General features: G+C 43.4%; 1 long non-coding RNA gene across 1 annotated transcript in view; it reads left to right on the forward strand.

The window, feature by feature from the left end:
* LOC140422771 (uncharacterized) overlaps positions 1-18961 on the forward strand; it is an 85676-nt gene extending 66715 nt beyond the window's left edge. Inside the window, exon 3 of the long non-coding RNA XR_011947594.1 lies at positions 18902-18961. This is a non-coding gene — a long non-coding RNA (uncharacterized lncRNA). The remainder of the gene's footprint in view (positions 1-18901) is intronic.
* Positions 18962-24208: the final 5247 nt, after the last annotated feature.

Raw genomic sequence — 24208 nt, forward strand, 5'->3', positions numbered from 1 at the left:
ATCGAGTCTTTGATCAGTATTTGGTGTTGAACCTTGTGGCGGTATCGAAAGATACCTAGCGACTCTAGAGCAAAACGTAATTAGAATTAAGGAAGGCGACCATATTGGCCGCCATCTTCAGAGCCAAATTAAGAGAAACAGAATTAGCAACATTTACTGGCGACATCTGACGGGACTCGACCTAGAAGTGGCCTAACCACTCCCAGAGAACCCAAATTTGAATTGGAATCGAATTGGAAACAGAAAAACCACAAGTGTGAGAACAATACTGATCAAACCTCCGAGATTCGCAAGTGTGTTAATGCATGCGTACTAACAGGGATATAAAGTAAACCTGAGAGATTTTGTTGCGTAAAACTGTCGGGAGTTTTGTAGGCTGGAAAATAGCGTAAGCCATACCCGTGTTTACACCACCACTTTATCACCCCCTGTTCCAAATTCAGTAGAGAACCCAGATCGAGAAAATGGCAATGAAGGCAATGGAACGCCTTATGAATCCCCAGGAATTCAAGGTCGCAGTGACCAGTAGAGTAGGACAGTGTCCCTTATGGGAAGAGGAAATCAGAATGTACCTCAAAGGGAAAGGATGGCCCCTTTGGAGCGAATTCTGCGTGAATAATGAAACAGGTCCCGGGAGTATAGGACATACTTGGTGGGAGAACCTGTCAGAGATCCACAAGAAGGGCTTAGGGAAAGCTCGCAAGCCGATGGCAATCGTGTCCTGCTTAGCACAATTACGAGGCACAGAGGTGGTCGTTAGGATGCTCCGTAGAGGGATAGAGGAGAGAGACAGAAATAGTGAGGGAAATGTGAGCGAGTTTGAGAAAGAGAATAAAGATTTGAGAGAACACTTAGCAGCTAGAGACAGAGAGGTGGATGATGCCAAGCGGGCACACCAGTCTTGTCTCGCCCATTTGAGTAGCTTTCAGACCCAATATGATAAGGCCTGCCAGGACACGCAACGTGCGGTCTTGGTAAGACAAGAAGCCGAGCAACAGGTGGAGAAATTGCAGAAACAGTGCAATGATTTGAAAGCAGCCCTACGAGCGCTCTACACTTCCACGAGGGAACAAAGGCAGAGCTCAGTAGATCACGCAAAGTGCCAAAAGCAAATTGCAGAATTGCAATCTCTGCTTTCTGTCCAGAATGGGTTTCAAAGTACGTTTAGACCCCAATTAGACCAGGAAGAAGGCCCAGATTTTACAGGAAAAAATGGTTTACTTGGTTACAGTAATCACACTTGGTAAACGCGAGATCGAGCAAAGGAGAATTGACTCGATCGTCAAATTGCCTCTTCCCCACAATGTCTCAGCCCTCCGGTCATTTTTAGGACTGGTTGGCTACTGCCGAAACCATACCAATTGTTTCGCCACAAAAGCAGCGCCCCTATCCGACCTTCTCAAGAAAAAGGCACCTTGGGAATGGCTTCCACAGCACACAGATGCCGTGGATGCTTTAAAGAGAGTCCTCAACACAGCTTCCGCATTATAGGTCCCAGATCCACTTTCCCCGTACGCAATTGAAGTTGCAAGCACCGACCGAACCCTTTCGGCCATACTCCTCCAGGAACGCCATGACCAATTACGCCCCATGGCATACGCCTCACGCGTGTTAGATCCTGTCGAGCAAGGATTTTCTGCCTGCGAAAGGCACCTGCTCGCAGCGTTTTGGGCAGTACAGAACTTCACCTACATTACAGGACTCAACCCCATCACCATTCTTACTGAACACACCCCAACACAGCTATTATTAGACGGTCAACTTAAAGATGGCACAGTCAGCCAAATCCGCGCAGCCTGTTGGACCCTTCTTTTACAGGGACGGGACATTACAGTAAAAAGAACCAAGACCCACACCTTCCTTGCCGATAATTTGTAATATGCAGGAATCCCACATGAGTGTGAGATCATCACCACAAAGCACAACATAGGCCCATTTATACCTACGTCAGCCCCCAGGATAGCAGGTAATACACCCCAGAGACCCCAGCCCACAGACACGTGCGCACCCCTGAAAATTAATGTGGATGGCTCCTCCACAGTTTTGAACGGAAAGTGAATTACCGGTTGCGGCATTTATGTAGAGTACGCGCAGGGACGCGCCCGAGATGAGATTTCATTAAAGTTGCCAAGACACTTAGGCTCGCAGGCAGCAATCGCTTATATTGTAGACCACCCAGACTCGTTCCCGACCCTAGCAGACATCTATTTGGACAGACCCGGTATTCCTCCAGTGGGGCGAATTCCCAACTTGGAAGGTCACTTGTGCTTTTAAAAATTGTGAAACCGATGTCGTGGCTGCTGAGGGAGAGAGAGGGGGTATGGAAAGTGTCCAACATTGCTGACAGTTGTGCCGCTGGCTGGCAGTCTTCTGCCAGGGCTGGGAGGCAGTACTGGGGGGGGTGGCCAAGAGGTGGGCTGTAGGATGGGGTTGACGGGCACGAAACAGAGCACCATTGCAGCAGCTTGCAAGGCAGTCATGCAGCTGTGCACGCTACTGACTGCCCACTGTGACCTTAGGGCCACAGGTCATATGGGTGCCTACCCAGGGCACCCCCCCTAGGTGCCCACTGACCCATCAGCGGGATGGGCGCGCTCCAGCACAACCAGTGCCATCTTGTTGGCTGGGATGAGTGTGTGTGGGGAGTATAATGTGTATACATGGCTGCAGCTTGTCAGCCTCCCAAGTATCAATAACGGACATGGCGAATCCCTCACCTTTTCTCATTGGAATCGATTGTGTTTCATAGGGTGCTGGTGCTAGCCTCTCCATGGTCGTTGAATCAGTCCAGGTGCGGTGCCAGTTTGGATGTCGTGAAAGTCCACAAATCTTGACCCAGCGTCAACACTTAGTCTCAGGAATTGCGAATCTCGCCATAGATCTTGCAATATACTACACAACCTCCCACTTAAATATACATTAAAATGTAAAATGATATCCTACAATATGACGAAACCAAAATGCACAGTACCTGAAAATGTAGTAAGTTGGGTAGGATACTTTTTTACTGTAAACACAACCTATGCAACTGATACTGTCAGAGTAATTTGCATTTCCTCAACGTAAGAACGTATTGAACAACCAATGTATTTTTTCTTTCTCCTTGCATACTCTCAGTTCACCTTTGTGGCTTCTTTCTCTTTCTGTGTGTGTATCCCACTCTCATTTCCATTCGTTTGACTTTGCTCTCGCAACATCTCTGACGGTATCAAACCTGAACTTTGAATTTGACGACCAACTTCAGTTAATGGTTGGGACCCTGGCATTAATTGATTTTGCTCTACTGATGGATTCTGTAGTGTGGCAAACGTTCAGTTTATTTGTGATTTTCACTTTGGGCTATGGGATGAATTTGTACCACATTAGGTTTCTCTTGCTCTCCATTTGACATATTTCCTCTTTCAAGAAAATGATCAATATGACACTGATAGTCTGTCTCCCAATTGAATACGCTTAGTCTCTTTACCACAACTCGAAAGATAAATTCCTCCTTCTCACCTCCACCGTTTTTCACCGTGACCTTCTGACCAGTACTGAATTCAAGTTTCAAGCCTGGTGCATCATGATTCTACATCACTTTGTCTTGCTTTTCTCTTCCCTTAGGATAGGCATACTAATGTGAGTGTCCTCTCCCAGGCCAATATCCTCAGTATCGAGGCACTGGTCACGCTCAACCAGCTGCAATGAGTGGGCCACATTGTCTGCATGCCCAACACAAGACTCCCAAAACAAGGGCTCTGCAATGGCAAGCGATCACTAGGAGGGCAAAGGAAATGCTCCAAGAACACTCTGAAAACCTCCCTAAATACAGGCAAACCCCCATCGACACGTGGGAATTGCTTGCCTTAGAACGCACAAACTGGAGAAAAAGAATCCGCAAAGGTGGCCACCACCTCAAGGATCATAGGGTGGAGCATATGGAGGTCTAACATAAACAGCGGAAAGACAGCCAGAATCCAAACCGTCCCATCCACCCACATCAAGCATCACCTGTGGATCCAGGATTGGACTATTCAGCGACTGCATAACCCATCTCGCCGGAATGGAAGCAAGTGGTTCTCCACCCTGACGGACTTCAGAGAGAAGAGATATGGTGGTATTGGAATGTATTTGACTCCATTCTTACTCAGTAACCATTCATTCTCTTCTGACGGAAATAGTAAACCATTAACTGACATCGACAGCTCTGGAAACCCATTAGTTGCAAACCAACCTCCTAATCTGCAATAGTTTTGGCACTTGTGGCATTGATCATAGACTCCATTTGAATCCACTTGCTACAGCTATTGACCAAAACTAGGTTCTCTTTCCCTTTCACTTCAAAGAAATTGACATGTACTCATTTCCAACATTTTCTTGTGTCAGACCATGGAATGAAAGGAACCTTGATGGGATCATTTCTCATTCTGAGACACACTTCACAACTTTTCACCAGCTCTTCAATATTTCAATCCATTTCTAGACACCAAATGTAGTTTCTTGCTATTGCTTTCATACAGATTATCTGTGACATTATGATAAATATACAGAACTGTAAGGGTTAATGCTACAGAACTGTAAGGGTTAATGTTTTGTTCGATTCAACCACTAGAGAGAGCTAGATGTAGAACTATATAATGCATCGATTCTAAGCCCTGTGGGTGAAAGGTTGAGGAGAAAGCTAGAAGACAGATTGTAGGAAAGATGGTGTGAATGAGAGCAGATCATAGTGATTGTATTAGTGTAGAGATGTACTAGATGAGTGTAGATTATATGTTTATTATCAACTGTTTATTATATAGGAGTACATGGCGAACCAAATTCAGTAATATTAATAAATTTTTAGCTTTGTCCAATATATAAGCTATTTGTTGTCTTTGTGAAAATTATGCCAACCATCGTCAGATTAGAACCACAAAGAACACCACTCTGTCCCTGTGCGCCCTTGATGAAATTCTTCCGTCGATCGCTCTCTAATTCTTGGCAGAACAATAGTCCTAAAACCCCATTGGAGACAACCTCAATCTACACTCAGCTCATTTCTATGTGTGGAGTAATTCTGAAATTTACCTTACTTTCTTTAGGCCAGTCATTCATTACATAATTATGCACTTTACTGAGCACCACTTTGTTGCGAGTTTCTTCACTAATTTCCCTGGCAGACACTGGAATGTCATTTATGCTTATAAAGTAATTCACAGGTAACTCAGTGGCTAAAAAGGAATCAGTCTTCAAGGGAAATCTCAAAAGAATATCTTCATTTCCATGGTCTGCTGACTTGCGATATTTAGTTGATGGCTAATTTTATCACAGCCGTCCTTTCTCAAAGGCCACTTTGTGCTCTCTTAGCATGTCCTTAATGACAGGTGTAATCTTACTGATCCTGACTGTAAATAACTCAGCCCAGTTTAATCTTAACTTCTTGAAGCAGACAGCAAAGGGGAGGCCAAAGAGTTCATTAAAAAAGACATTTATTCAGCATAAAAGCAGTATTTTCACAGGACCCAGTTACATATCTCAGGGTCCTCACTCCTTTCTGTCAGCTGCTACAAAAGCTGACCTGTTATACTAGTGCTGGTTAACTCACAAGCCAATCAGCACTAGGGAACAATCATCCCCAGCTTGATGAGTCTCATGCAGGGTTGTAACACTTCTCAAGCCAATTCCCTCTTATCAGGCATTCTTTGTTCATTCCTGCTACTACCAATGGCAAGTAATAAGATGCATCATCATAGCCCCTCTAAACACTGAATTCAAAGGTTGAGGCTGACTCGAGGCCTTCTAACCCTTCCATAATCTTGTCCATGCTACTATTAGAGGAGTCTGTTGCTGCTGGTGTTTCCTGTAAGTTTGGAGGTGTTCTGACATCTATTAAGCTATTTTGCTGGTAGTGACAGCTGGTTTTCAAACAGTTTTTCATCTTTTCCTTCCATCCTTCCATGTTGAAACGCACGTGAACAGTTCGGCTGTTGTGCCGGTTGATGGTTGCTGCCCTAACTTGTTTCTTGCGGTGTGCAAAACATTGTGCTCATCTCCCTGTCATTTCTTTCGCTTTTTCCAGCATCATGTGGATTGTCATGACAATTGTGGAGGTTTACATCTCAAAAATAGAGCACATGCTCCCATTTGTTTTCACAATTTTACCCAAATCGTTTCGTACTTACGTACTTTTTTCTTTCCCAGTTGTTTTTCGAACTTTATACAGATCTCGCTGGCACTGATCTCATGCTTCCAGTCATGTGGGCAAAAAGAGTCATAAGTTGAGATAGTAGTCTTCATTCTTCTTTCTTCGAAAACTATAATTAAAACTTGTAGAAACTGTAAATCCTCAAGAAAATATATAAAAATAGGTTTAATAACTTCCTACAGCCACAGGTTGCTTTTGAAGATAAACCAAAAAGACCAGTAGCACATTTTATTGTCCCAGAATCACCACTCTCCCTCCAGAACAACTCTTCTATGATGTTATCACAGCTTGACCTTGTCCTTACTCCATATAATTAATTCAAAATGCAACTACTTAACACACTAAACAAGCAACTTTAAAACAACTAACAGAACCAGACCACAGAGGGTTAACTCTGCAGGCACTAGACATAGATTCACAGACAAGGGGAAAAACCACACAGACACTGTAACACGCAGACAGCACTTATTCAAACACAAATTTGTCTTTTCAATTTGGCTGCCAGCAGCTCTGAATGAGTTGATTATAAATCTGTGAAATACCCTTTTATTTCAACTTTGTGTACAATAAAACCAATCATTCCCCTCAATCAAACATTTTGTTTCAAGTCTGCAGTAATCCAATATTGGTCCTTTCGAATTGTTACTTTAGTTTGACTATTTTCACATTGATTCCAATAGTTACTTTAGCTTTACCAGTGATTTTAATAAATATGTTATTCACCCCCTTTTGACACAAAGAATCCTTCCAGGAGCCTTCATGTCATTAACCATCCAGACCACGCACAGGCTATGGAATAAATTCTCCGGATCCTCTGATTTTACAATTTACTTCTGCCCCAGTATCCTGGTAGTTCTTACCGTATTCATGGGAGAGGCTAGAGCAGTCTCCGCTGATGAAACAGTTTTGTCATTGGTGTAGGGAGGAGGTCAGTATTGTTGACTTTGATTTCAAAGAGTGGTGGGAAGTGGGGTTCTTTAAGGCTTTTGTGTTCTCCCCCGTGGTCTGAATCTTTACATACTGGACATTCCCAATCAATATTATTGTTTGTTCACTCTTAGCCTTCCCTGAAAGCACAAATTAACCCACTTGGTTAGAATAATTGCTCGATTCTTAATTGTTCATTTTGGCCCGGCATTTCGAGTGATCAGCACTGGGGCGTCGGTCCTGACTACTCTGGTGCAGGTCCTTAACTGTGGCTTTAAGATCTGAATACTTGTCTGCCAGATCATGGGCCTCTGACTCTGCCAAATCCAGGTTTCTCACTGCCTCTTCCTTATCCTGGTAAAGCCTTTCGCCTTGATTTTGAAACTGAGTCAAATGTATGACATTGAAATCGCCTTGTTTAGTTTCTTCCTCCAATCGTTTTTCTAATTCAGCAATCCATTGTTTTAGACTGTCATTTTGGTCTGCCAAATTTTTAACTTGCTTTTCAAATTCACCCAAGGATTTCATGCAGCATGCTATTGCCAATGGCTTTTCAATTTTACTGACATTGTTTCCCAATTTTGCCCTAGTTCCTTTCCATAAATGATTCCCTCAGGATCCCTAGCCTTCTAATGAAATATCAAGCTAGTTCATGTACTCAGGCCATTTACCCTGTAGATTCTTCTCAAGTCCCCCGTACCATACTTTTTTTTTATCCACGATGGAGGCTATGGTTCCCCCTAAGTCACAATCCAGTTATTGTACTTGTCGGCCGTCCCAATCCAAAAGGTTGGTCCCGTCAAGCCTACCTCACTTCACTTGTGAAACATTGGCGACAGTCTTCACTCACTAAATTCCCGTTCCAGCCCCATTAAATCTAATGCGTACCAGAAATACATACCAGAAACCCTATATACCCCTCTGATACACCTGGAGATAGACCTTAGCCCATCTCATAGTTGACTCTCGAGTTTACCTGTACCAATTTACTAACCTGACTCTCTGACTCACTTAGCTCTTAGATCTGTCTTCAGGTATCCTGGTTCCATGGCCCAGAGCATTAAATTTCTACACTGTCTTTTCTGTCTCTCTCCCGCATAGTAGAAATTAATTTGGCGCTCGTTTGTCTCCATCAATAGTTGGGGTTCTGGCCTGATCATGGAAAAACACCCGCTTTTAAGTCAGGACCACCAAGTGTCGCCAATATTGATCGGTGCTAATATTGACCTGGATAATTACTTCAGTCGATTGATAGACACAACTACTTGGGCTGTATTCTCCGCTGTCGTGATGCTCCATTTTGCCAGCAGCCAGGGGTTTCCTGACGGCATGGGGCTGCCCCACAGTGGGAAACCCCATTGACCAGCCGGCGAAATGGAGAATCCCAACGGCATGCTGAACCAGGAATCTGACATGGCGGGACGGAGAAACCAGCCCCATAACTTTGAATCAATCACTTCTTTATTGAACACAAAATAAAATCCCAATGTTTATCACTACTACAAGAGAGGTTCCACCATAGAACATAGAACATCCAGTGCAGAAGTAGGCCATTTGGCCCATCGAGTCTGCACTGATCCACATAAGCCCTCACTTCCACCCTATTCCCGTAACCCAATAACCCCTCTTAACCTTTTTGGTCACTAAGGGCAGTTTAGCATGGCCAATCCACCTAACCTGCACGTCTTTGGACTGTGGGAGGAAACCGGAGCACCCGGAGGAAACCCACGCAGACATGGGGAGAATGTACAGACTCCGCACAGACAGTGACCCAGCGGGGAATCGAACCTGGGACCCTGGCGCTGTGAAGCCACAGTGCTATCCACTTGAGCTACCATGCTGCCCTGGGACCAATGCCCATACATTGTAGGAAAGCACATAAATTATTCTACCTTCTTTTGCTACCACTACAAGTTCACAACTTGTATAGGACATCACTACACTGGCCTGGCACAAGCAGGGATCGGATTCCCACTTGAAACTTCTTCCTTCTGTGATGTTTTTCCTCGAGCTTTCACTGATAAAATCTCTTTGTCTCCCCTTATTATGCAAATCGCGCTGGCACTGATCTCATGCTTCCAGTCAGCACAGGGCAGGACTAATCAATCAACGTCTTTTCTGGTCATGAATGCTCAAGGATCCGTGACTCACCCAGGGGTCTGTGTTTAATCACTCTCTGTCCAAGGCATAGCAGCAGTAATTGTCCAATCAGCTCCTGTTCACACTTCCTGGCTGCGCATCCTGTTTTTCACTGCAGACCCTCACTACTTATTTTGCTTATGCTGATACAGAGCTAGCCTTCTTAACCATCAGGCTTTGATGGTGTCTTCACTTTGCTGGTGCCTTTACAAATACCCATCAGACTATAGTATCTCTTTTAACTTGGCCATAATTCCCACTAGGCGTAGGGCCAGGGCTATACTGTCTTGGGCTCTATCGTACAGAAATAGTAACCAACAATTCTCGGTACATAGTGCAAACCATGTACTCCAAGAAAAAACAAAAAAGAAATGTGCACCAGGATAAGAAAACAGATTAAAAGATGATCAGAGCAAGAGCTCCCAAAAATGCAGCCACTCCTGTGCTCACATCATGTGACCCCCCTTTAAGATTTTTCTGAATTACAAGATAGTGTCGCTGTTCACTCGGAGACAAAACAAATTTCCACACTTGCTAGTTTTGCTACAATGATGATCTCACTCAGCCTGAATGGCTGCCTGGATTGACTCCCTACAGAATTCGCTTACTCAGTGTTTCACTTTAAAGTCACAAATTTGTCAAATCCTGACATTTACTTTCTCTCAGTTAAGTTTAGAAGTCGTGATTCACCTGGGTTATTTAAATATTTTTTTCCCATTTTTGAGCAAACGCGAGGATTGAGTTTTAGTGACATTTTTCTTCAAACTGCACTTTCTACTCTAAATCATATTTAAAATTCTCAGGATTTGCTGCAGCTTGGAGTTTTAAAACTTTAGCTCACTGCTGCTAGGTCTGCTGTCTGTGCACTTTGTGATTTGAAGCCGAACTTCCAAAGGAAGTACAGTGTAGTCTTCTGCTGCAGTAAGAGATTTTAAATCTCTGCCTTCAGCTTCCAAGCCTTTCTTTGGAGCTTGTGCCTGGCAATTTTTCCTCTGCGCCTCTGTTCTTGGAACTTATTTCAGGTCAAGTAGGTTTGCTTTTCTTTCTCAGTATTTCAACATTTAGGTTTTTATCTGAATTTTCTGCAAGGATTTGGTCTGGCCTATATATGACTCCAGACCCACAGCAACGTTATTGACGCTTAACTGCCCCTCAAGGGCATTTAGGGATGGGCAATAAATGTTGGCACAGCCTACAATGCCCACATCCCATGAACAAATAAAAAAGAAATGTCGTAGGGTGTTGGTTACAGTTCGGTAGATCTGAAGAAGTCTTTGTAGTCATTGAAGCAGATTATTATGGATGGTGGAATCTGACTCATCTCACACGCATCTTCCCTCACCCTTTTCCCTCCCTCCCAAAACCAAGATAGGGTCTCCCTTGTCGTCACTTTTCACTGCACCAGCCTCCGCATTCAAATAACCATCTTCCGCCAGTTCTACCAAGTCCAGCATGATGCTATCACCAAACACATCTTCTCCTCACTTCCCATGTTAGCACCACAGGGACCATTCCCTCTGAGATACCCTGGTGCAATCCTCTGTCACTCCAACACCTCACCCGCTTCCCATGGCACATACCCATGCAATCGTAGAAGGTATAACACCTGCCCCTTTACCTCCTCCCTGCTCACCATCCAAGGACCTAACCATTCTTTTCAGGTGAGGCAATGAGGCAGCATTTCATTTTGGTTTATTGCATTCGCTGCTCCCAATGTGGTCAAGTCTCCATTGGAGAGACAAAACGCAGACTGGGTGACCGCTTTACAGAACACCTTCGGTCCATCCGCAAGCAGGACCCAGACTTTTCTGTCGCTTGACATTTTTAATTCACCGTCCTACTCTCATGTCCACATGTCCTTCCTTGGCCATCTACAATGTTCCAATGAAGCCCAGAACAAACTGGAAGAACAGCACCTTATCTTCCGATTAGACATATTACAGCCTTCCGGATTTAACATTGAGTTCAACAATTTCCAACTGTGAACTCTATCCTCCACCTTCACCCCATTTCGGTTTCAATCAATTCATTTTCATTTCTTCCATCGATCCGTTTTTTCCTCACCGTGCCACACCTACTTGGGCCATCTGCCTCCTGTCCCAGGTTGTCCTTTGACACCCCAATTGCCTTTGTTCTGTCATTAACACATTTTCAACTATTAATATGCCTCTACCAGCATCATTCTTAGCCTTGATCACTCCACCAGTTACATTCCATTTCTCTTTTTTTCCACAACATCTTTGTCAACCTCTCCCTAGCCTCCACCTATCGCTGTCCAGCCCACTGCTCTATGTCACCCACTGCCCTCCACCCCCACTACAGTATAAATCTAATTCTACAAATCTCATTACTTTGACAAAGAGACATCCAGACACAAAACTTTATCTCCATTCTCTCTCCAATGTCAGACCTGCTGAGAGTTTACAACATTTTTTGTTTTTGTTTTTATACATAGGTTAACTGCAAATCTGCTTATAACTACTTACAAATATGCAATAAAGAGTATAAACTAAGATCTGTGTCCATGCTTGCTGGTGCACACTGTAAAGATATGTAGACTAACATGAAACGACGGGGTTAATCAGAACACCCGGCTGTGGCACGACCACTAGAGGGCATTACACAACTCATCATAAAACCAGACACACATGAGACCCCCTCTCTCACTCCTGGCAGGGACTGTAGAATTAGCACCAGAATAGTTTAGATCTCAGGCTGGGTCACCATATGTGGCCTAGATCCCAGTTGTACAGTTAGCCATTATCACTGAGTTACTGGAGTTAGATCAGCAGAGTGTCAAACTCATTTATCTAGTTGTTGTTCCTGAATAAATCCTTTCAACTTACTTCAAGGACTCAAGTGTCTTTCAATGTCGTCTATGGTCAGTAGCAACTTATGTCAATCAAACAGCATAACATAACACACACAACTCCGTCAAACACAAGACAAACACTGGCGTGGGTCACATGCTTTCTTACATCATTGTGTTGGCAGTATTGTACTCAGTCCTACATTAGCCCTGTATGTGTCAGACCCTTACACTATACCATCTTGGACAAAACTAATTTGCCACCTTCAACATCCACTCCTTCCAGCACTGACACACATTCACAGCAGTTTTTACCATCTACAAGCTGCACCACAGCAACTCCCGAAATCTGCTTTGACAGTACCTTCCAAATCCAGGACCTGCACCATCCAGAAGGGAAGGGAAGCAAATGCATGGAACACCACCACCTGTACGTTCCCCTCCAAGTCACACAACATCTTGACTTGGACCAGTATCATGGTCCCTTCACTGTCACTGGGTCAAAATCTTGGAACTCCCTCTCTAACATCACTGTGTACTTATGCCACATGGACTGCAGCTGTTCAAGATGGCAGCTTACCATTGTCACCTTCTCAAAGGCAATTGGGGATGGGCAATAAATGTTGGGCTATAAGTGACACCCATTTCCCATGAACGAATTAAACAAAAAGGACATTTTGTAAAGTGGTAAGTAACTAGTGCTGCAGATCTATTTGTAAGGCGTGTATCTTTCAGCATCAGAAATATGTTCGTACGATGCGTTGCTTCAGTAAATTTGTTGTGCCACATGTCATTGTTGTGATTAAACTGGAGACGGAGTGTAATGAACTTGTATAATTATATATATAGAAAGCCCAGGCCTAGTATCTCAATGGGATATATTAAAGGATAATGTGCTTCAAAGCAGTAACACAACTAGCAGATCTTTATTTGTCTATAAATTACTAAGCACGAGAATGTAAAGAACGGGCTAATTGGCATGTGAAACAGGAAGCACATAGATTTTATGTATTGACTCCCGCAGTGGAGGAATTTTTAAAGCAGAATGTTTCATTTTTATAGTAGTTAGAGAAATGTTTCTAAATACATGAGTAACTTCATTGCAGTGTTAATGTAAGCCTACTTATGACACTAATAAAGATTACTATTATTAACACAGTATTAAGCTCTTTAACATCACATGCAAAAATAGCTTACAATTGACCCTTAAACAATACTAACTACAGGAAATACAATACCCTTACTTACTATCTCTATTCCCAACTAAACAACAAGAAGAGAAAAATATACAGCTCTCAATCTATCCTACATCCCAATGGCACTGAGTAATAGGTTCGATTCCCAGCTTGTGTCACTGTCTGTGCCGAGTCTGCACGTTCTCCCTGTGTTTGAATGGGTTTCCTCTGGATGCTCCGATTTCCTCCTAAAAGTCCCGAAAGACGTGCTGTTAGGTAATTTGGACATTCTGAATTCTGCCTCCGTGTACCCGAACAGGCACCAGAATGTGGCGACCAGAGGCTTTTCACAGTAGCCTCATTGCAGTGTTAAAGTAAGCCCACTTGCAACAATAAAGATTATTAAATGATTAAATTATTAACTATTAATACTTGCTTTCCAGAACAGATTTGGTTCCTTTTAGAACCCCTGCAGACTCTGGCTGGATGTCTTCAAGAAGCTATTTAAGCTGGTTTATTTCAGCTCCCCCCTTGTCCTCTGACAAGTCTGCACTGCTTTAAATACTATTAATCTTTAATAACTATTAATCTCTATTAACTATAATACTGTGAAAGAAAAGAAAGAAATGTGTTTGCCAGATCAGAACTCAAGTCAAAATCTTTCTCAGAAGGTCTGAATACCTTAGCTCCACACATCTCCCCAATCTGAAAACAAATCAACTCAACAGGCTGAAAACATATTAACTCCCCAGGGACTCCCACTGGTCAAACATCAGTTCATTAGCCCAGGCCTTTATGAAGGTCAATTTCACCTCTGGCTCCTTAAAGCTTTCTGGTCTTGCAAAACAGGAATTGTTTTAAAAACATGACTACTGCAGTCTAACCCAGGTGTTTAACCTTTAAATTGCCAAATGTTTTTGATCTGATGCAGCTAAAATCCTACATTTGTCACACTATCTCTCTCTTGAATACATTCAATGATTTGATCTCCACAGCCTTCTGTGGTCGAGAATTCCACAGGTTCACTACCCTTTGAGTGAAGAAACATTTCCTTATCTCAGTCCTAAATGGTCTACCCTCTATCCTGAGACTGTGTCCCATGGTTCTAGATTTCGCAACCAGAGAACACATCCTCAGTGCATCTAACCTGTCATTCCTTGTTAGGATTTTACACATTTTGTGAATATAATTCAAAACAATTTCTCCTTATAGCATAGTCCAGCCAATCCCGGCATCAGTCGAGTGAACCTCCGCTTCACTCCCTCGATGGCAAGTATATCCATTCTTAGGTAGGGAGACAAAAACTGCACGCAATATTCCAGGTGTGGCCGCACCAAGGCCCTGTCTAACTGCAGTGAGTACGACTATGTCATGCTGTTGTTTAACAAGTCTGTGAGACAGCTCTCTAATGTTTGGTTGTGAGGAGGACTTTGCAAGGTAGAGAGGGCTGGGCTTCCCACTGTCGTTTCCAGTCCCAGGCGATCCAACTGGTTTCATCCCTTTTTGTTTTCTTTGTAGCCATTTAATAAAAATTTCAGCCGGCATTTAAGAGTCAAATTTTCTTACCTAAAGGAGTGAACCAGATGGGTTTTTACGACAATTGACAATGGTTTCATGGTCATCGGTCCACATTTAATTCCAGATGTTTTTTATTCAATTTAAATTCCATCATCTGTCAGGGTGGAAATCCCACCTGGGTCCCTGGAACATTACACTGACTCAATGGGTCACTAGTCCAGCGACAATACCCACTGCATCCCTGCCTCCCCATTCTTGGTTCTAAGCAGAACTGAATTGATAATTTCACTCCGATATCTCACAAAATAGTCAATTCTTGCAGTGAAAAAGAGTATCTGAGCTGAAATTGATGTGGGGTGCATTACAAATTGTGATTAGGTATTTACCGCACAAAAATAAGCTGTTTGATCCAACAGATCCATGCTGATGTTTATGCTTCACATGTGATGCCTTCCAAGCATCTTGAGCTAACACCATCAACATTTCCTTCCATTCCTTTCTCCTTTGTACTTTATCTAGTATTCCCTTAAATGCATCAGTGCTATTCACTTTAGCTACTCCTTCTGGTAACAAGTTCTACATTCCAACTACTCTCTGGTAAAGAATTTTTGCTGAATTCTTTGTTGGATTTATTAGCTACAGGTTCTTCATTCCGGTCTACACTATCCAACACCTTCCATAAATATAAATACCTCTGTCAGCTCACCTCTCGGCCTTTGCTAGCCGGGAGAAAAAAGCTTCCAACTTGTTCGATCTTACCTGATAGGTATAACCGCTCAATTATGGGTACCATTCCAGCAAATCCTTTATTGCACCTTTTCCCGTGCCTCTAATTCCTTTTTATCGAGTGAAGACTGGAACTGTTGTCCTTTACATTAACTGCACAGCCCAATCTGCTGTGATGTGTAGATTTTGAAATTGGACTTTTGTTTTGTTTTATTTTTTCATGGAATGTTGGCATCACTGACAAGGCCACCATTTGTTGTCTATCCCTAAATCCATTGACCACTGAGTGACTTTCCAGGTAATTTCAGAGGGTAGTTAAGAGTCAACCGCATTGCTGTTAGTCTGGAGTCACATGTACGCCAGACCAGGTAAGAATGGCAGATTCCCTTCCCTAAAGGACATTCGTGAACCAGGTGGGTTTTTATGACAATCGATGATAATTTCATGGTCACCATTACTGAGACTAGCTTTATATTCCAGTTTTTCTAAAAGTTGAATTTAAATTCCACTAGCTGCCTTGGGAGGATTCAAACCCATGTTCCCAGATCAGTCTAGTTACATTGCTGCTGGAGAACCATCATCCCACAAATGGGGTATGGAATACCATTTCTCACCAGTTTCCAATCTGAGTACCTATCTTTGACCCCTACTCTGTTCTTAATTTTGTATCTAGTTTGCTAAACATTTCTGCTCCTTGTCCCTGATCCCACATTTCCAACCCCAGTCATGAGTGTACTAAGTGCTAATCATTGGAAATCCAAATATGCACTACTTTAACAAAAACAGAAAATGCTGGACAATCTCACAGGTCTGACAGCATCTGTGGAGGGAGAACAAAGCTGACGTTTTGAATCACGGTGACTTTGTCAAAGCTAGTGAGAACTGGAAATAGGATGGATTTATACTGTTGTGGGGGAGGGGGAGGTGTATGGAGCAGTGGGGCTTGCTCGAGATCCAGCGATATGTGGAGTTTGGCAACGATATCATGGACATAAAGACAAAGGGAATGTAAATGGTGGTGTTAACGACTAAGAAGGGTGCTGATGGTAGTATATAAAGAGATTAGAATGTGTTAATGACAGAACAGGGGTAAGCAATGTGTCAAAGGATAACCTGGAACAGCGAACAGATGGCCCCAGTGAGGTGGGGTGGTGGGAAGGAGAGACAATGGTGAGGGAAAAACAGATTGATGGGAGAAATGAAAATGAATTGATAGAAATAAAAATGGGGTGAAAGTGGAGGAGAGAGTTCACACTCTGAAGTTTTAAACTCAATTTTATGTCCGGGAAGCTGTGACTTGCCTAATTGGAAGATTAGGTGCTGTTCCTCCAGTTGGTGCTGGGTTTCACTGGAACACTGCAGCAGGCCCAGGAGAGACATGTAGACATGAGAGTACAACGGTGAGTTGAAATGACAAAAGACAGGAAGGTCTGCAGACAGACCAAAGGTGTTCTGCAAAGCAGTCACCCAGTCTGTGTTTCGTCTCTCCAATATAGAGTAGACCGCATTGGGAACAGTGAATGCAATAAACCAGATTGAAGAAGGTGCACTTGAAGCGCGGCCCCACCTGAAAATAGTGTTTAGGCCCTTGGATGGTCAGCAGGGAGGAAGTAAAGGGGCAGGTGTTGCATCTTCTGAGATTGCCTGGGATGATGCCATTGAAAGAGGGTGAGGCTACTTCGAGTCCTTTGGTTCTTCCACTGATGGGAATAGTTTCTCCTATCTACCCTGTCCAGGCCGCTCATGATTTTGAAAACTTCTATCAAATCTCCTCTCAACCTTCTCTTCTCCAAGGAAACAATACAACTTCTCCATTCTTCCTACGTCACTGAAGTCAATTATCCCTGGAACCAGGCTTGTGAATCTTTTCTGTGTTCTTTCTAATGCCTTCTTAAAGTGTGTTCCCCAGAATTACACTCAATACTCCAGTTGAGGCTGAACCAAAGTCTTACCCAGGTTCAATAGAACTTCCTTGCTTTTATACTCTTATGCCCCTATCGATAAAGCCCGAGATGCTTTCTTAACTGCACTCTGAATGTCTTCTGCTACCTTCAATGATTTAAGAAGAGATACACCCAGGTCCCTCTGCCTCTACTTTGGAATTTCACCCTTTGTTATATTGTCTTGCTGCGTTCTCCCTACATAAATTAATCAATTCAGACTTCTCTGCCTTAGGTTTCATCTGCCAGTTCCAGCCCAATCCACAAACTTGTCTATGTCCTTTTGAAGTTCTGCACTATCCTCCTCCTGGTTCACAATACATCCAAGTTTCATATCATCTGTAAATTTTGAAATTGTACCCTGTACACCAAGATCTATGTTATTAATATATATCAGGAAGATCAACCAATCCCTGGGGAACTCCACCATAAACCTCCCACCAGACTGAACAATAACCACTCGCCACTATTTCCTGTTCCATCTCTTTGTCAATTTAATTTCCATGTTGCTACTGTCCCTTTTTTTATGAGCACTAACCTTGCTCACAAGTCTTTGCCCAACACTTTATTAAATGCTTTTTAGATTTCCTTGTACGTCACATCAACAACATTACCATCATCAACCCTTTTTGCTATCTCATGAAAAACCCAAACAAGTTAGTTACAAATGATTTTCCCTTAACAATTCCCTGCTGGCTTTCTTTGATTAATGCATAGTGGTCCAAATAGCTATTACTTTTGTCCCAAATTATCATTTTTGAAATGCTTCTCCACCACTGAGGTTAACCCGACTGACATGCAGTAAGCTGGGCTTATCTTCACACCCCTTTTTGAACAACTTTGTAATATTTGCATTCCTCTAGTCCTCTGCCAACACCCTTGAGTCAAAGGAAGGTTGGAAAATTATGGGCAAGTAGTAGTTTCAGTTAGTAGCAGCCCTCATTCTTGAAAAGTGGAGTCAGTAGGAATGTTCCTGGTTTTCCTGGCTCCACCTATTCACGCCGGGTTGCACTGTGCAAGTTCAGCAGGCGATGAGTGAAGCATTTGTAAATCAGAAATATGTCCTGCAACATGTGCAGAAGTAAAACGTAAATAATTTGTTCTGGAGTAAATATATTTTCAGTGTGCATTCAAGCCATGAGTGCCAATATGGTGAGCGGCACATCTCCACTCATAAATGTGCATGCAGTTCCTGCACCACACATTGGAGACTCAAGTGGCAGATACTTGCAGAGTCATGCCAACTCTAGTGGCTTTTATAAATAGTGGGCACCATGTAGCAGCATTCAAGAACAAAAACTCTCATTTATTTTTATTACCTGTTCTAACCCAGGAAATTTTAAAACTAATTATAATTTTCAAACACTGACCCAAACTCAGAACATACCAGAGAACAAACTCAGAATTTTCCCATTCCGTATAGCTCAGTAGCATATTAACAATCAAGTCACTCAACAAGTCACTAGAATTGCCTTCATTGATGTTTGACCCTTTTCTTGAGGTGAACCAACAAGATTAATAGCTGGACACAGAACACAGCAAGTGGAATTAATAAGTGAAGCCATCTGTTTGAACACAGGCTTGGAAAATAAACTGACAGTTAAGTATGATGGTATTTCTCTATTCTTGTGACTTGTTTTGATCATTAACCAAAAATTTCAGAAATATTTCCATGCAGTTGTTTAGAAATATGATTTTAGTTGAACACAATGGAGTAATATTATGTATAATAATGATTTGAATGATGAATACTTACATTCAAGTAAATATGGTGTTTGTGTAATAACTAAACAGTTTCTTCATGCTGTTATCTTTCAAATTAAACACAGGTGACTAAAATACTATTTTTAAGTAAGAACAAAAGGTTAATGCTGTCTGTGCTGAGAGGATAGCAGCTGATCAGGGTGGTGAAAGAGGATTGTCTACGTGTCTGGAGAGCAGCTGCACTCATTGGTGGAAATTCTAAAATATTCTAAAAATAACAGCTTACTAAAAGCATGTTCAAATATAAATGAAAGAAGAAATTTGAAAAGGCAAGTTGGTACGAAGTGTGAGCAAAATTAATGCTTATTTTTCTTTCCAAGATTCAGATTGTTGGGGATCAGTTGCAGACAAATCTCCAAGTGCTTGTTCTTGCCATGAATCTTTTAGTTCAGCCAAGTAGGAATGACTTTGAAAATGGCAATGGCATTCACTTCTGGGATTCCCATTTCTGGCAATTTTTGTTAGTCTGCGATAGCATCCAAGGCCTTGCTTGCTCCACTGCAGGGGAGGGAGTTATTGGAAATTTTAACTCCCTCCCCACCCATTCTGTTAGCAGACATGGTTCATGGCACCTCAGAGAACCGTGAACCACAGGGGGAACCTTGGTCCTGTGTCAGGAACTTAACAGAAAACAACCATCCAGTCTTTTGTTTGAAATGTATTGGGCGGGATTCTCTGTCAGCTGATGCTGGAACCGAAAACACGATTGGCCGAGAATTCGGTGTCAGCCAAAAATCGAGGTTGGCACCCGGTTGCCAAACGGAATGCCATGCTGTGGCCCCTCGATAGCAGTGTAAATGGGTTCTATGCTGCACTCTGGCATGGGCATGCAAATTGTACAGCAAAGGCCGTTGGCATATCATTACGAGCCCCAATCCAGCATTTTTCAGGCCTTCTGCGATGCCCCGCCCCCACCAGGAGGAATTACCGACGGTGAGGTTCACTTGTGGTATTTTAAATCGGGAAACAAGCACTGGGTGGCTGAGGGCGCGGGAGGGGGTACAAACAGTGTCCAACATTGCTATAGTGTGCCGACAGTTGTGCAGCTGGCAGGGGGTTGGCTAATATGTGGGCTGTGGGTCGGCGGCTGCAAGGTAGCCATGTGGCTGTACACGGCGCCGACTGTCCACTGGGAACGTAGCTCCACGGGTTGTATGGGTGCCCCCCCGAGGCCACCCCCCAAGTACCCTCTGGCCCCAGCCAACACAATGGGATGGGCATGATCCAGTGCAACTAGTACCATCATGTTGGCTGGCACGAGGGTCGGCTTGCATTGGAATTGCGTGAGTTTTACATGGCGCCGAGGCTCGCCCATTAACGAGACCTGAATCGCTCCAGGACTGACACCGCTTTTGCCCCATAGAACACTCGTGATTCAGTCCTGGCGTCAACACTTAGTCTCTCAAATGGAGAATTTGCCTGATTGCCTTTCTTACATTATCAAACTATCATTCAATCACAGCCATTTATAATATCAATGATAAAAAGCTTTAATCTAATTCACACCTCTTAATCTTTATAAATAAACACCCACTTATAGAAAACATTTCTAAAAGATAGAATAGATTATTACAATGTGAAACGAAATGAAATGAAAATTGCTTATTGTCACAAGTAGACTTCAAATGAAGTTACTGTGAAAAGCCCCTAGTCACCACATTCCAACGCCTGTTCGGGGAGGCTGGTACGGGAATGTAATAAAGATGTCAATCAAACAATTCTATCTCTCCCCTGCAAACTTTGTCAACTTGCCTTTCTTCTTTTTGTCCAATGGATTGAAGCAATTAGTCAATCTTGGAACTCAGCCAAGAATTCATAATGAGGCCATCTGGAAAACAGATGTCACCCTTCTTTCTTAATGCAGAAGGGTGAGGGCTTGAGGACCTAACAGTCATGATTACAACTGGGTCAATGTTCCAATAAATGGAAGCAGACCTTCTAGTATATCAACCTCACCACGGTTGATTTCATTGACCCCAGAATCCTCCTCCAATGTCTCTCCACTATCATAAAGATGAATGAAACATTGCTTACCTTGTTCCATTCTTATCTATGTAAAGGTCCTTCCTATTGATTCCCTTATTTTCCCTTTGATTATTTTTGCCATTATCATTTTTGAACTATGGATGCTCAATGAACATGTATCTTTAAGTCAAGCAGCAAAGAGAATGAGGAATTCAGGAAGTTGCAACACAGTATTTGATGCTGGTTTTTGAACAGCAGATCTAGATTCAGGCAGTTTGACTCCTGGACGCTGAGAGACTAAAGAACATGCTCTCTCTCTTTTCTCTCTGCAGAAAAGCTGCTGGATTCCTGAACCTACAGAGAACCTGACTAAATGAATCTACAGTGAAACCATTACAGGCTGCAAACAGAGATTTGGATATGAAAGCATACTTTGAAGGAAGGTGTGCAGAAAGACAACCATCAGAAACAAAGACACTGTTTTATTTTATTTTTCACCCCTCTCTTCCCCTCTGTGTTTGTTTGTCACGCATATGTGGCTGTGTGTGTCTATGTGTGTGTGTGTCTGTGTGGGTGTGTGTTGGTGTGTGTGTAGGGTGGGGGCAAGTTAAAGCAAGGGATCAGGAATTAAATGATAGTTAACTCGTTGAATTTGTCGCATATTCCATTATGGTTCTTGTTATTAATAAAAAGTAATTATGTTTAAACTTACAAACCTGGTGACAGTAATTATTGGGCAACCAAAGATTGCGGGTATTTTTTTAACAATCATTTGTCAATTCAATTGTGTTGTGACTCTGGGTCAAGGAGGGCTGGAATTGACCGCACACAAACCCAGGGTGTCGTAATGTCTAACAGCACCACCTGGAAGTTCTCCTCCAAGCAATTCACTATACTAACTTGGCAATGTATTACCTTCCTTCACTGTTGCTGAGCCAATATGCTGGAACTCCTTCCTAACAGCACTGCAGCTGTACCTACACATCATGGGCTGCAGCAGTTCAAGAAGGCAGCTCACCAATACCATCTCATGGGCAATTAGAATGGACAATAAATATTGGCCTAGCCAGTGATGCCCAAATTAAATGAATAAATAAAGTATATCTACTCATAACCAGAGTGTAATATTTCCAGGAGGCACAGAATAAATGTCAAACTGGGTTATTTTAAACAGGCCACGGTGAGGGTCTGACATACGAGGAAGACCAGGAAGGCCCTCATCGTCTCCAGATTCTCCAAGGACAAGTCTGTGTCCATCAGCTCAATTCATTTCCCTCCATTTCCATTTCCCTCCCCCCACTTCCCTCCTCCCCCTGAAGTCATGCTCCAGGCTTTCCATAATGGCTGTCACCTAGTTTGCCTAGATGGCACACTTTGTTGCCACCATATCCTGAAACCTTTGGGACTCCTCCAATCGACCATGCAGTCATGGAATGTCACTGACATTCTGTCCTGAATCTTACGGCTCTGTCCTATCTTCTGCATCAACTCTGGGAGAAACTCGTCCAGAGGCTCAACATCTGGCTGGGGACCAGCTGTGTCCTGAGATGCAGTAGACCTACAAATGCTGTCTCCCTTAGATGTTCCTGCCTTCACCTGATGTGCATCAGCAGCTGTGGGGTGCTAACCAGATTGTGTCCCCGAAGCCTGTCCACTAATGTCGTCCACCAAGTTGTGTGTCTCTGTGCTGGTGGAAGGTGCGATGCATTGCCGGTGTTATCCTCAGGGCTTTCCTCTGAGGTATTCTATTGGGGGGGAGGGGGTGGGGAATCAACTCCGGGTGGCCTGGCCTCATCACATGGAGATCTTGCAAGACAATGGACATGTGGCCAGTGAGAGAGAAGGCTCATTTTGTCAGACATGAATAACTCATTTGAGACAGGTCATCTGGATGAAGGGACAGTGGATCCTCACCTCTTTGTCGGTCAACCCCACAATTTCCAGGGCCCGTTATTCGTAACGGAAGAGAACTAACATCTATGGGATTCCACCCACCTGTCTTGGCCCAGTCCCACTTATTATGGTCTATCTTCTCCTGTGGGGAGAAGAAGAGCACATTGCAAGCTGCACGCTTGATGGGTCAGGGGGTCTATAGCAGGTGGCATGTGTGGGCACCCCACCTACACATGAAAGTATTGTGCTGGTGAGTGCCAGGGGATGCTGAGGAACATGTTTGAAGATTGGATGTGAAGAGGGTGCAAAGTGTCAGCCAGTGAATCGCAGGGAAGGAGGGGTAGTTTGGGAATTTGAGGGATGGCAGGCTGGTCTGGTGCTAGGAGAGAGGTGGTAACTTAACCGTGCAGTTTGTTGGAGGTCGCTCTCCTTCTTCCTACATTGGATGTCAGTCCTCTTGGTCACGCTGCCTGCACTTATAGGAGCAGCCACTGCTCCCAGGCAGCATTGCTCACTCTGTTGCTGGCCCTCCGAACCCCTCGGGGGAATAGGGTGTCCCGCCTCTCATTCACAGTGTCAAGAAGTCTTGCCAGGTCAGCATCCTCAAAGTAACGAGCAGGTCTGCGTGCTGCCATGCCTGTGTGTTGACTGGGAATGAGTGACCACTTAAAAGCAGCTATCCCTTATTCGTGGTGAGCAGCTGAGGCACGAGTCCGGCGAATCTGATTGGATTGAATTGGATTTGTTTATTGTCATGTGTACCGATGTACAGTGAAAAGTATTTTTCTGCAAGCAACTCAAACAGATCATTTAGTACATGAAAAGAAAAGAAAATACATAAAAGGGCAACACAAGGTCCACAATGTAAATACATAGACACCAGCATCGGGTGAAGCACACATGAGTGTAGTATTAACCAGGTCAGTTAATAAGAGTGTTGTTTCGGAGTCTGGTAACATACACGAGTGTAGTTCTACTCGGTAGAGAAGATGTGTGAAGATTGAATCACCCATTGACTCTGTCTACACCTCCCGCTGCCTTGGGAAAGTGGGCAGCATAATCAAAGATCCCAACCACCAGGCTTACTCACTCTTCCAACTTATTCCATCGGGCAGGAGATACAGGCGTCTAAGAACACGCATTAACAGATTCAAAAACAGCTTCTTCCCCACTGTTACAAGGCTCC

Source organism: Scyliorhinus torazame, chromosome 5 (assembly GCF_047496885.1).
Source record: "Scyliorhinus torazame isolate Kashiwa2021f chromosome 5, sScyTor2.1, whole genome shotgun sequence".
NCBI lineage: Eukaryota > Metazoa > Chordata > Chondrichthyes > Carcharhiniformes > Scyliorhinidae > Scyliorhinus > Scyliorhinus torazame.